This window comes from Pinus tabuliformis, chromosome 7, assembly GCF_031772625.1.
Source record: "Pinus tabuliformis cultivar Carrire ecotype Pingquan chromosome 7, CPIR1, whole genome shotgun sequence".
Lineage (NCBI taxonomy): Eukaryota > Viridiplantae > Streptophyta > Pinopsida > Pinales > Pinaceae > Pinus > Pinus tabuliformis.
In genome coordinates, this window is record NC_142293.1 from 1720184406 (window position 1) to 1720196624 (window position 12219).

The window sequence follows — 12219 nt, forward strand, 5'->3', positions numbered from 1 at the left end:
AAGATAAAAGAATACCACTCTCCCACGAGGATGAGGGAAGCCTTGGCAAGGGTACCCCTCTACAAACAGTTGATGGAAAATTTGCAGGCCAATTGAATTGGCTTGAAATTCAGTCCTCCTTTACTTTTGGGATTGCTAGAAGGAGTGAAGGAAGAGGAAGAAGGTAGACAATGGGAGGAAGTGGAAATGAAGGCAGGATTCCACGACCGGGAAGAGGATATCATAGCAGAGGCTTGGGACGTGAGGGAGGCAATCAAAGCCATAAAGGATGATGAGCTGGACTAGTTTCTCAGAGGATGAGCAACCCATTTAACAGGGGGGTGATGATGAGCCCCGAATTGGGTAACTTATTGGGCTCATTTTGCCTAATTGTCCTTGTTCAATCCTCCATTTTTCATATATCATGCATGATTTTCTAGTATGTTTATGTTATTTGAACGAACAAGGGTGGTCACTCTACCAAGGAGGCTAATACGTGGTCATTTCAGGTTTTTTGGACAAATTTTGGAGCAAAACCAAGCAATTATGGCCCAGGTGACAGCCAAGCTTGAGGTGAGGATTCGTAGGAAGGTTGTCTGTGGAATTAAATGGCCCTTCCTTGAAATCTCCACCCTTAACTCCGAGCTCAATAGGCCACCAAAATGATTCCTAAAGGCAGCCAAGTAGTTTTGGGAAGAGTGACTGTTTACTAGCAGTTGGAACAGACGAGTCCCTCGAATCTAGGAGGGTTGCTAGCCCCCTCGTATTGTATAAATAAGAAGGGCTCAACCTTCGTAGTTTACTTTTGGAACTGTTGGTATTTGCACTATAGTGTTGTCCTTTCTTCAGCTCTACTTGGCATCATATCTGAGTTCTCTATAGGAGCCTGCAGCTCATGGGGTTGGGCCCAACTCGAGTGCTAAGGCCTCCTTTATGTATTTTTATTTGTTCTTCATGCATTTGCAAAATTATTTTTGTTAAGTAGATTAAATCTTGCTGGTTAACTAGGTCACTGTTAATGGTTATAAAGATTTTTGATGCTCAGATTTAGTTGATAGGTTGTTAATAGGGAAAAGCCTCAAAAAAGGGCCATCGAACATCTCTAGTTTCACCTCTCCCTCAGTGGGATAAGGAGCTGGGATTTGGGTGACCTTGCTGCCCACAAAAACACTGATTTTGCTTTGCATGCAATCACTAGTGTTTTATTTTCATGTGTAGAAGCTGGTTACAGGTTCAGACTTTTGCTTGCTTAGTTGCATGAGTTAGAATACATGGTTTCATTGCAGTTCAACTTTTGTTCATTCTCTTTACTGACAGCTAGATCAGATTAGGTCAATGTAACTAGGTCTTTGATTTTTTCAAGTTTTCGTTGGTTCAGCTGGAAAAACAACTTGCAGAGCACATGTACCACTTCCCTACCTGCCCATACTCCATCAAACCCATATGCTCCATTCCTTAGCTCAGCTTCTAGCCTTACGTTTTCCATTTGCTCACATAACCCTAGTTTTTTGTGCATCATTGTTTCAGTCCTCCTTGAACAAATACAACCATCTACATCTGTCCTAAACTCCATCCACCAAGTCTTGGACCACCTCCAACACTCATCCTACCTCCATACCCACTCCTTCATCTTTCTCCATCCATCCATCCTCCAAAATCCCATTTCTGAACATCCTGTAGAAAGTTACAAAACATCCTGTAGAAAATCACAGACATCCTGTAGAACCCCTGCAGACTTCTTGTAGAAGCTCACGAATGAGGTTTCTTGATAACCAAACTCCATGAAACTCTTTAGAAGGGTGTTAGGGACCCCTTAGGCCCTCTCTGAACCTTCCTGACCTCATCTAAGCATTTCCTCTCGCCAATCCACCCCTGCATAGTCAAAACAATCAATTCGCATGCATGATAATTCTGGCAACTTATCCAAAAAATACAAAAAGATGTTTTTTGCAGATGTTACTGTAGAAGTAGCTTAGATACATGTATTTACCTTCCTAGAAGTCAATGGAATTTCTTTCAGTAGCTTGCATCCTCTTTCTTTCATTGATAGGGATAGCTGGTAAAATTAGGGTTTGCTAGGGTTTACGTTTCCTTTTAGCTTTCCAGTTTCTTTCTGCAAGTAGATCAGCCTTCTTTGAGTTAGCTTTCTTCCATTAGGTAAAAAGCTTCTTCTCAGAGCTCATAGAAGTTGGCTTAAGCCCCTAGAAGACTTGTGCCAGCTGACCAAGTGATAGTTGTAGCAAGAGCTAGTACTTGTGCATACAGCACCATCGCTTCCAAGTTTGTTACAAACTATCGGGTTGATAAAAGTAAAGAAGGGAGTCCCAGGAGTTGCAGCAATATTGCTGCAATACTGGAGCTCACCACCACTTTCCATCTTTTCACCAAGCTCCTGGTAATTTCGCTACACACCCACAAATTTAGGCCTTTCTATCTTGTGGAGTTGTTGCCAGGCATCCTCCCAGAAAAGGGTCGTTTCTCCATTGTGAATTTCCCAGAAGCTATTCTCCTGTATAATGTGTCGATTATTCCTTGCCAGGTTCCAGATTAGAGAGCCTTCTGGATTCTCTTGCATTCTGATCAAGTGCCGAATACCATGCATTGGAGCATATTTTTCCTTCGAATGTCTAGCCCATGGAAGATTGGGTTCTTTCAGCCATTTCCACGACAGCTTGGCACCACAGGCCCTATTGATGGTATAGGGGTCTAGTAGATTTAACCCTCCTAGTTGTTTGGGTTTACATAATTTGTTCCATGCCACTAGTGCCCACTTTTTCTTCTCTGCGTTTCCCGACCATCAGAAAGTTCTTTGGATTTCCCTCATTTGCTGCAGGACTACTTTGGGAGCTGGAATTATAAAGAGAAAGTATTGCGGAATAGCTTGCAAGACTGCTTTGGTTAAGACTAGTCTACCGGCAAAATTGAGGGCCCTGTGGATCCAATGTTGGCATCTTTTCTCCATGCTAGCTAAGATCTTCTCCCAATGAATTTTTTGCCAAGGTTTATCTGATAGAGGAGCTCCTAGGTACCTAGAGGGCAGGTTGCTTCTCCGGAAGCCTAGAATGGTAGAGAGATTTTTTTGCACTGCTAAATGAGTATTGAAAAAAATATGGTGGATTTAGATAGGTTAACTTCCATACCTGAAGCTTTGCTGAAAAGATTGAGGATCCTTTTATAGCCCAAGGCTTCTTTGACTATTGGAGTACCATGTAACATTGTTTCATCCACAAATTGTTGGTGAGTGGTCGCTGAGATGGAAGGGAGGGGCTGCAATCCTTTGATACTACCTTTCTCTTTGGCGCTACGAATGAGTCTACTTAATCCTTCCATCAGGATGAAAAAAAGGAAGGGTGATAATGGGTCACCTTGCCTGAGTCCTCGTGAGGGAGAAAATTGATCGGCAGGGGCACCATTTACCAGAATAGAAAATTTAGTAGATTTGATCAAGGCTAGAATCCACATTATCCATTGACTGGCAAAACCGAAAGACTTTAAAATTGCTTCAAGGTAATTCCAGTTGACTTTATCATAAGCCTTTGATAAGTCAAGTTGCATCATCATACCTGCAATTTTCCTGGATTGAAGTGTATGAATAATTTCTTGAGCTAGTAAAATGTTGTCCAGAATTTGTCTCCCCTCAACATATCCCGATTTCTCTTCAGAGATGAGGCCCGGAAGAATAGGTTTCATCCTGTTAGCTATGACTTTATAGATAATTTTATATATGACATTGCACAAAGCAATAGGCCGAAATTTTTTCGGGGTATTGGCCTCCTCTTCGTTTGGTGTCAGGATGAGGAAAGTAGAGTTTAGGGACTTGAGGATTGAGGCAGAACGCCGAGATTCTTCCACCACTTCCCAGACCTCTGTTTTAACAATGTCCCAGAAAGCCTTGTAGAAGTTGATGGTAAACCGATCAGGCCCAGGAGCTTTATCATTTGGCATGCCCTTCACCACTTCTTCCACCTCTTCCAAAGAAATTTCTCGAGTTAGTGCTAGGTTTTGCTCATTGGTGATTGTCTTGGGAATGGATTTGATAAGTTCCTCAATTGCTTCTGTCCTATCCACCTCTGGCTCTTTAGCTATGTTGCTGAAATGCGAAGTAAGCAAGGTTGAAACTTCCTGATTTGTCTGAAGAATGGCTCCCTGTTAATTTTTGAGATTGAGGATTTTGTTCGCTCCCTTGTGGTCCATTGCTGATGTATGGAAGAATTTTGTATTCTGTTCCCCTTCCTTGAGCCACTGAATCCGATACTTTTGTTTCCAAAGGGTCTCCTCTTGCTGGCAACGAAGCTGCCATTGTTGCATCAACATTTTTTCTTTGTTTGCTATTTCTAGGTTAATGTCTCCAGTGATCCAACCTTTGTGTATCTACTCTAATTGCTCCTCTAATTTGGCTTTTTCTTTGAATATGTTCCCAAAAACTGTTTTATTCCATATTTTGATTTTGTTTTTGATATATCTCAGTTTGCCTTGTAATCTGTACATTTTGGTGCCTCTGATGTCGACCGGTTCATGCCACCATTTTTCAATAAGTTGAATGAAATCCAGATGGGTGAGCTAGAATTTCTCAAATCTAAATGGCTTGTTTCTTGGAGTTCCCTGGATCACCGCATTCAGAGAAATGGGCCAATGGTCTGATCCTCCACTTGGGAGTATATCTGATTCTACTGTAACTCCCTCCAACAGAATTCTTTCGGAGATTAGAAATCTGTCTAGTCAAGAAGCAATTTGTCTTTCACCTCCCCTTCTGTTATTCCAAGTGTAAGTTCCACTCTTGGGGTGGACATCCACAAGTTTAGCAGAGTTGATGAACTCTGAGAAGGCTTCAGAATCTTTGTTGAGTTTCCTTATCCCTCCTTTTTTTCCATTAGCGTAGTTATCATATTGAAAAATCCTCCTATGACTGCCTTCGCTCTGGGATACCTTAGCTTCAGATTTAGTAGAGTTCTCAGAAAAAGAAACTTCTCTTATAACTTCTGAGGCCCGTAGACATTAGTACATAGATAGGTTTCCAAATTTCCTATCATCTGAGCTTCTATGGCTATGAAGGATACAGTAGCTTCAGAGGAGAGGATTTTGATAACTCTTGGATCCCACAGGGTAATTAAACCTCCCTCCCATCCATGGCTGGCGGTTTCCATGTATTCCATATGTTTACCTAATTTTTTGCTTACATTATGAATAGTGCTACTTTTACATTTGGTTTCTTGCACAAATATAATGTCTAGATTTTCCTTTTGGACCTCCTTCTTTAAAAGTCGTTGTTTTAATTGGCTATTAAGCCCTCTAGCATTCCAAGAGATAACTTTCATTTTAAAACAATTTTTAGTAGTTAAGAGAAAAAGTTTCTAACACTTTCATCTTACCAGAGTTTGAGAGAATGTGTCCCAATTCCTGCAGTGCCTCATTATTTCTTCTGCGCCCTCTCCTTTTCCTTTGTTTGGAGCTTGTGGAGGTTTGAAGTAGACCTCTTGTTCGGTGTCCCATTCCTTTTGCTACGCTCAGGTTCTTGCTTTGCCTCTCGATTTCTGCTCTCTATCTTGCTATTAGTATCTCATTGATTCTCCTCACTTCCTCTTTTGGTATGTGCTCCATCCTCTTCCTTTTCCATTGTTCCACCATGTCTGTTAAATTAACTCCTTCCTACTATAGTATGTCATTAAGCTCCATCTCATCACTTCCGATGTCACTTATGAGAATTTCTGAGTCTTCATCTACCCCTTCTGTAGTCTCTTGATTCTGTAGTGTGATATTTAGAGGATTTTCCTCCATTTTTTTGGTTTCAATCTCTGTTGTAGTTTTGTTTGCTTCAGCGGTATTTTGTTCCTTGTTATTATCCTCTGATTCTGTCTCAGTTTCCAATACTTCGAAAGCATTACTAGTATTACCTTGTGATTCCTACTTTGGTTTGACGTTTCCTATTTGCTCTTTGTCTCGCTCTTGGTCAAGTAAAGATCTCCCTATTCTTTTCTGCTCTATCTACGTTAAGGTTTTCTGCTACTTTATTTAATGGACACTCTCTGATTAAATGTCCATGCTCATGACATTTTCTATAGCGGAATGGGATTTTCTCATAATCTATGGCTTGGAAATAGTCCTCATCCCTATATTCCAGCCATAATCCCTCATGCAATGCTCCTGACACATCCATTTCCATGCAGATTCAGGCACATGAGGTGTATATTCTCTGTAGAGTATCTTCTGAAGCTTTGACGAAGGTTCCTAATTTGTCACCTATCTGTTTTAGAGCAGCATATCCCCAACAATATATTGGCAGGGAAAAAAGGCGTATCGAGACTGGCACTTGCTTGAAGGTCTCTTTTTCTAGCACAAAATTGGGCTTCCACGGCCTAATGTATAGGCCCGCAGAAGCGAAGAAGTAAGGTCCGCCATCAAATATTCTATCCTTATCCTCTAGATTTGAAAAAATAACAGTGAAAAAACCTTTGGCTCCTAAGTGTAGTCTTACATCACCTTTGGGTTTCCATTTCTGCTTTATCCATTGGAACAACGCTCTTTCCATTGGCCAGAGTCCCATGAACTTGCAGATTATTGCATGTTCAGTCATGTGATCCCGGTAGGCTTGAATCTTTGGGTCTGTTATTACCACTCTTAGGGTTTCTGCCGCCTTAGGTTTACATGGGCCTTGAGTCTTGTAGCCATTGAATGCTTCCACTTTATCTTCTTGTTCCTTGTTCTCTTTATTTAGGACCCCTTCTTCTTCTTTTGTTTGCTTCTTTCTTTGTTTGTTTTCCTGGTCAGGATGCGCTTGCGTGGCCTTCTCCCTGCCTGTGTTTTCTATTTGGCCACCATCCTCCTTTCCTTTCAGCTTTTGATTATGGTGTTCCTCCTTACCCTCATATCTCTTCCTTCCCTTGTTGGTTTCATCCTCTTTCTGTGAGCTTTCATATCAAATTATTTGCACACCTTCCTGTGTTGTCTGTCTGTGCATCATTACATGCTTATACGATGGGGTCCCTATGGACCCCTCATTTTCCATCTGTCGAGTCAAGATCTATCCTCTTCTGAATAGCTCTGCCACTCTGACCCTGTTCTTTTCTAGTTTCGAACCCTAGATCTAAAGAATTTGTATGCTGTAAACCCCCGTTTTCACCAGTTCGTGCCCCTTAGTTATTTTCATGGATGACCATAGTTGATTTTCATGTTGAGACAGTTCTTTCACAATATGATGTTGGACCAAGGCTGACCATGATTGACGATGGTTGATTTTCATATTGACCATGGTTGAATTTAATTGACCACAATTGATTTTTATATACAATATATGTGATAATGCAACATTTGAATAAATATTATAAACCCTAAAATAAACATAGTTGTCCATCATTGACCATCGTTGATTTTCATATTCACATAATCTTTGTCATAATGTGACGTTGGACCATGGTTGGCCATGATTGATTTTCATATTGAGACAATATTTGTCAAAATGCGATGTTGGACCATGGTTGACCATGATAATATTATTTAATGCTATTAATATTAATAATTAATGTTAAAATTAATATTTATAAATATTAAAAGTAATATTAATATTTGTATTATGAAATAGAGATAATTGCGGCTTAGGGTTTCAGATGAGCTTCACAACACCTGACCATCTCTGAACAATAACAGACCTACAAACTATGAACTCCTCCAGCAACCGTAAAACCTAGCTTTTGGGTCCACTAATATAGGTCCCCTTTCGGGGAAGGCTGCAGAGCCTTCCTCAAGCGACAGCAATAGGAAACAGATTCAACATGAGGTTGAATGGGATTTTGACATGATAGACCCCACCAACAAAGTTCAGCAGATTGACACAACTAAACAAGCGACCCAAAAAACATCACAGGACACAGAGGCACTGCCTCCTACACAGCAGAAAGATAATCCAACATTGAACAGTGAGATCCCAAAAGCTACCTCAGCCGCTTGCAAGCCCATTGTAGTAGAGAGACCCAAGATAGAACTACCTGGGCGTAGGATCAATGCCCAAATCTAATTTATGAAGGACCACACTCTCATAGGGAAATTTATTGGCATTTGGCCAACAGAAAAAGTCATGCAAGGATGGGTTACAGCTAAATGGGAACCCAAGGGCCATGTGACCCTGAAACTCAAACCCAAAGGCTTCTTCACAGCTGTCTTCAACTGCATAGAATACCGCAATAGAGTCCTGGACGGTGGTCCTTATTTATTCAACTCCGCTAGCTTGTATCTCAGAGATTGGATAGAAATATTCAATTCAAACAAAGAAGATTTCAGTTGGGCACCTATCTCGATCCACCTGTATTCCCTTCCCTTAGAATATTGGGATGAAGAATCTCTAAAAGACATTGCAAATGGTGTGGGGGACTTCATCAAGATAGCCGAAGAAATGAAGCTACGAAGATACACCTCCTATGCCCAGATCTGTGTTTACATGCATCTCGACAAGGCACTCCTAGATTCGGTAAGTCTCTATCACAATGATTTTGGATGGACTCAGCCAATAGACTATGAACATGTTCCCTTTCGATGTAGGAAATGCCATGCACATCGTTATCTTTTCCTTGAATGTCCCCTAAATGTCACTCCCCATACCCAAACCTCTCGAGAAAATACCAATGAGGATGGATTCACCAAAGTCAATACCAAGAAAAAAACATCACAAAAATCCTGCTTCTGGATCCAAAATTCCCACAGCTAACTCAACCCTACCCTCCACCAGCAATAGCTTTGATATCCTAGCTCCGTCCGCCTCAAAAGATGTTGAACCCCCTTCCCAAAGTGAAAATATTCTCCGGTCATCAACGATCATTCAGCCCTCAGTCTCTTAGAAAGATCCAAAGCCCTCTCAGACCATGACTAACCCAATAACTAAACCCACCAAGGAATCTGAATCAAAACTCAATGGAATGGAAATGGCCATCACTTACCATGAACCAATGCATATAATCGATTTTCTAGCAGAAAGTGGTGAACCCAAGCATATGGAAGAAGAGCCTGAAAGTATTGACATTGGGGATCTAGACATATTCAGTCTTAAGCAAGCTTGCAAGTCAAAAGAGTTTAATGAAATCTAGGATAGACAGTTAGAAAGCTTGGAGGTGATCATCTCTCGAGCATACCAGCAGCGAACACTAGGGATACATCTAGGCAGTCATTGGGATGGGAAAAATATTCCCAAGGATACCAAGAAAAGAGGAAGAAAGACAGACTTGCAAGAACCATCATCATTTGGGAAATGTTGGTGGAGTCAGGAAGATACTCCCAATTAACAAAGTACCATAGGTCATTACCCAATATTGAATCATGAAGCAGACATCTTGGAATTTAAGAGGGTTAAATAGCCTTGTGAAATACAGAATGATCAAAAACATGATACAACAAGAGAAACCTTACATATTCTTCATGCAAGAAGAAAAAATGTAGCAGTACTACTATAGGTACCATTCTAGCAAAATCCTGGCAAGGAAGCTAGTCGATGGCGGTAGATGCTTCAGGAGCTTCCGGAGGACTAGCAATAGCATGGAACACCCAAGAAGTTTCCCTCACTAACTTCCATGTGAACCATAATCTCATTCAAGCAAATTTTCACATTATTGGAACCAATATACATGGACATCTCACCAATGTATACTTCCCTCAGGATGGGGCAAACAAACTAGCTCTGTTGTGCACAATTAAAAGAATCAATTCAACCAAAACCCATCCTCTGTGGATTGCAAGAGGTGATTTTAATATGATCACTAAGCTGGAAGAAAAGAGTGGTGGTCGAACTAGACTAGAAGTGGAAAGCGGTCATTTCAAGGACTTCATACAAAATAATTGGCTCATAGATCTACCATTCAACAACAGAATTTATACCTAGAACAATAAAAGAACAAGTTTGCAACAAATTTACTCAAGGTTGGATCAATTTTTGATATCTGACAATGCAATTCATATAGGGGGAGACTTCACTGCCTTAATTTTGCGGCTTTCAGGATCAGATCATTGGCCCATATTTCTACAATGGCAAAGACCTGGAAACCAAGCCAGAAGACCTTTCCGTTTTGAAGAATTTTGGTTTACCCACTCAGACTTTAGTCATATGGTCACCTCCATTTGGAAAAGCTTCAAACCCCCAGAGGGATAAAAAATGTACCAATTTCAACAATGGCTAAAACAGCTCAAAGCACATATCAAACATTGGAATCAAACAACCTATGGAAATATCTTCCAAGCCCAAGAAGCTTTGGCTAAAGAAATGAAGGAAGTCCAACAAACTATAATAATAGGTGGTAGAATGGAAACTTTAACTCAAAAAGAACAAAGCCTACAGAAGCAACAGGATGAAAGAAGAAAACAAGAAGAGATCCTCTAGAGGCAGAAATCTAGAGTAAGGTAGTTAAAAGAGGGAGAGCAGAATACAAGATTCTTTTATCACACAACCATTCAAAGAAGAATGCAGAATCATATCTCTCAACTCCAGACTTAGCAGGGAGAAAGGATGGAACAACACAAGGACATTGAAAGAGAACTACTTCAGCATTTCAAAAGTGTGCATCAAGAACCACAAATTAACAAACAACCTGCAATAGAAAGGATCCTCCAGCATATCCCAAAAATTATTATGGAGGATCATAATCAACTTCTCCTCCGACCTATTACTCTTTCGGAAGTTGAAACATCTATGAATCAACTCAAAGAGGGGAAATCTCCTTGACCAGATGGATTCACCTCTAATTTCTTCCACAAATTCTGGGAAATCATAAAATTGGATGTTTGGCAAGTGGTAAAAGAATCTAGAACTCTACATTGGATGCTTCCATCTTTAAATTCTACCTTCATAGTACTCATACCCATAGAACAGCATTTTATGACTCCGGATAGATTTAGGCCAATAGCTCTCTACAATATTATCTACAAGGTAATACCTAAAGTTATAGCCTCTCCCCTGAAACCATTATTACCCCTATTAATATCGCTAGAACAATCAGAATATGTAGAAGGATGGAAAATTATTAACGGAATCATTCTCACTCATGAGATAATCCATTCTTTAAAGCATAGCAAAAAAGCAGGTATGCTTCTCAAAATTGATCTTTGAAAAGCTTTTGACAAGTTAAGCTAGAATTACATGGAGAGAATGCTCATAGCCTTTGGTTTCTATCCCACATGGGTCAAAAGGGTAATGAATATGATTTCTTCCTCTTTCTTCTCCATCCTAGTGAATGGCATTCCCTCTCGTCCTTTCCAGCCATCAAGAGGCATATGACAAGCACATCCTCTCTCTCCTTTTCTCTTTGTGTTAATGGCTAAAGGGCTAGGATGTCTAATAAAGAATGCTCTTCAAATTTAGTAGATCAGAGGAATATCTATCCATGGATCCCCTTCTCTTACCCATAAATAGTTTGTAGATGACAATATGCTATTTGGACACTCATCTGTTCAAGAGGACTTCAAAATTAAATCCATGCTTGATGAATACTCAGAACCCTCTAGAGCCAGCATCAACACAGCTAAATCCCAAATTTTCTTCTTTCATACCCCCCCCCCTCTCACTCAATCCTCTATATCTCGTATCCTTGGGTTCCCCAAAGCCTCCCTTGCATCCCAATATTTAGGAGCACCCTTGACTAACTCAACCATCAAGCATGCCTCATGGAAGTTGCTCCTTGAAAAGCTAGAAGGGCGCCTTTCTTCTTAGACTTATAGAGCCCTCAACATTTCTAGTTGTCTGGTACTGGTAAAAGTCGTGTTACAATCAATGCCTCTTTACATTTTCTCTGTGTTAGTAGCCCCAAAGTGGGTGCTTAAAAGCATCACAAAACTGCAATGCAACTTTCTCTGGGGATCCTCAGGCCAAAATGGAAAATGGGCATTGGTTAAATGGACGATAGTTTGCCTCCCTAAATAATATGGAGGAATAGGTCTCTGGGACCCTCAACATAGGTCATGGGAGCAACGATATGGTGGAAATGGCTATCAACACCACAAACACCTTGGGCAACACTATGGATTACCAAATATGCAAACAACAGATCCCTAGATGAATTAATCAGACTTCTTCCCACTGAAAAGGGATCTCTTATATGGAATGCAGCAAAACAACATAGCACCATGGTACAAAAACATAGTTTATGGGAAATAAGAGATGGCAGTAATGCCAAATTCTGGATGGACTCTTGGAACCAAAGACTAAGGTTTAGAAATGAATTGCAACTCCACAAACAGAGGACTGGAAAATGCAATAGAAGGAAACAATTA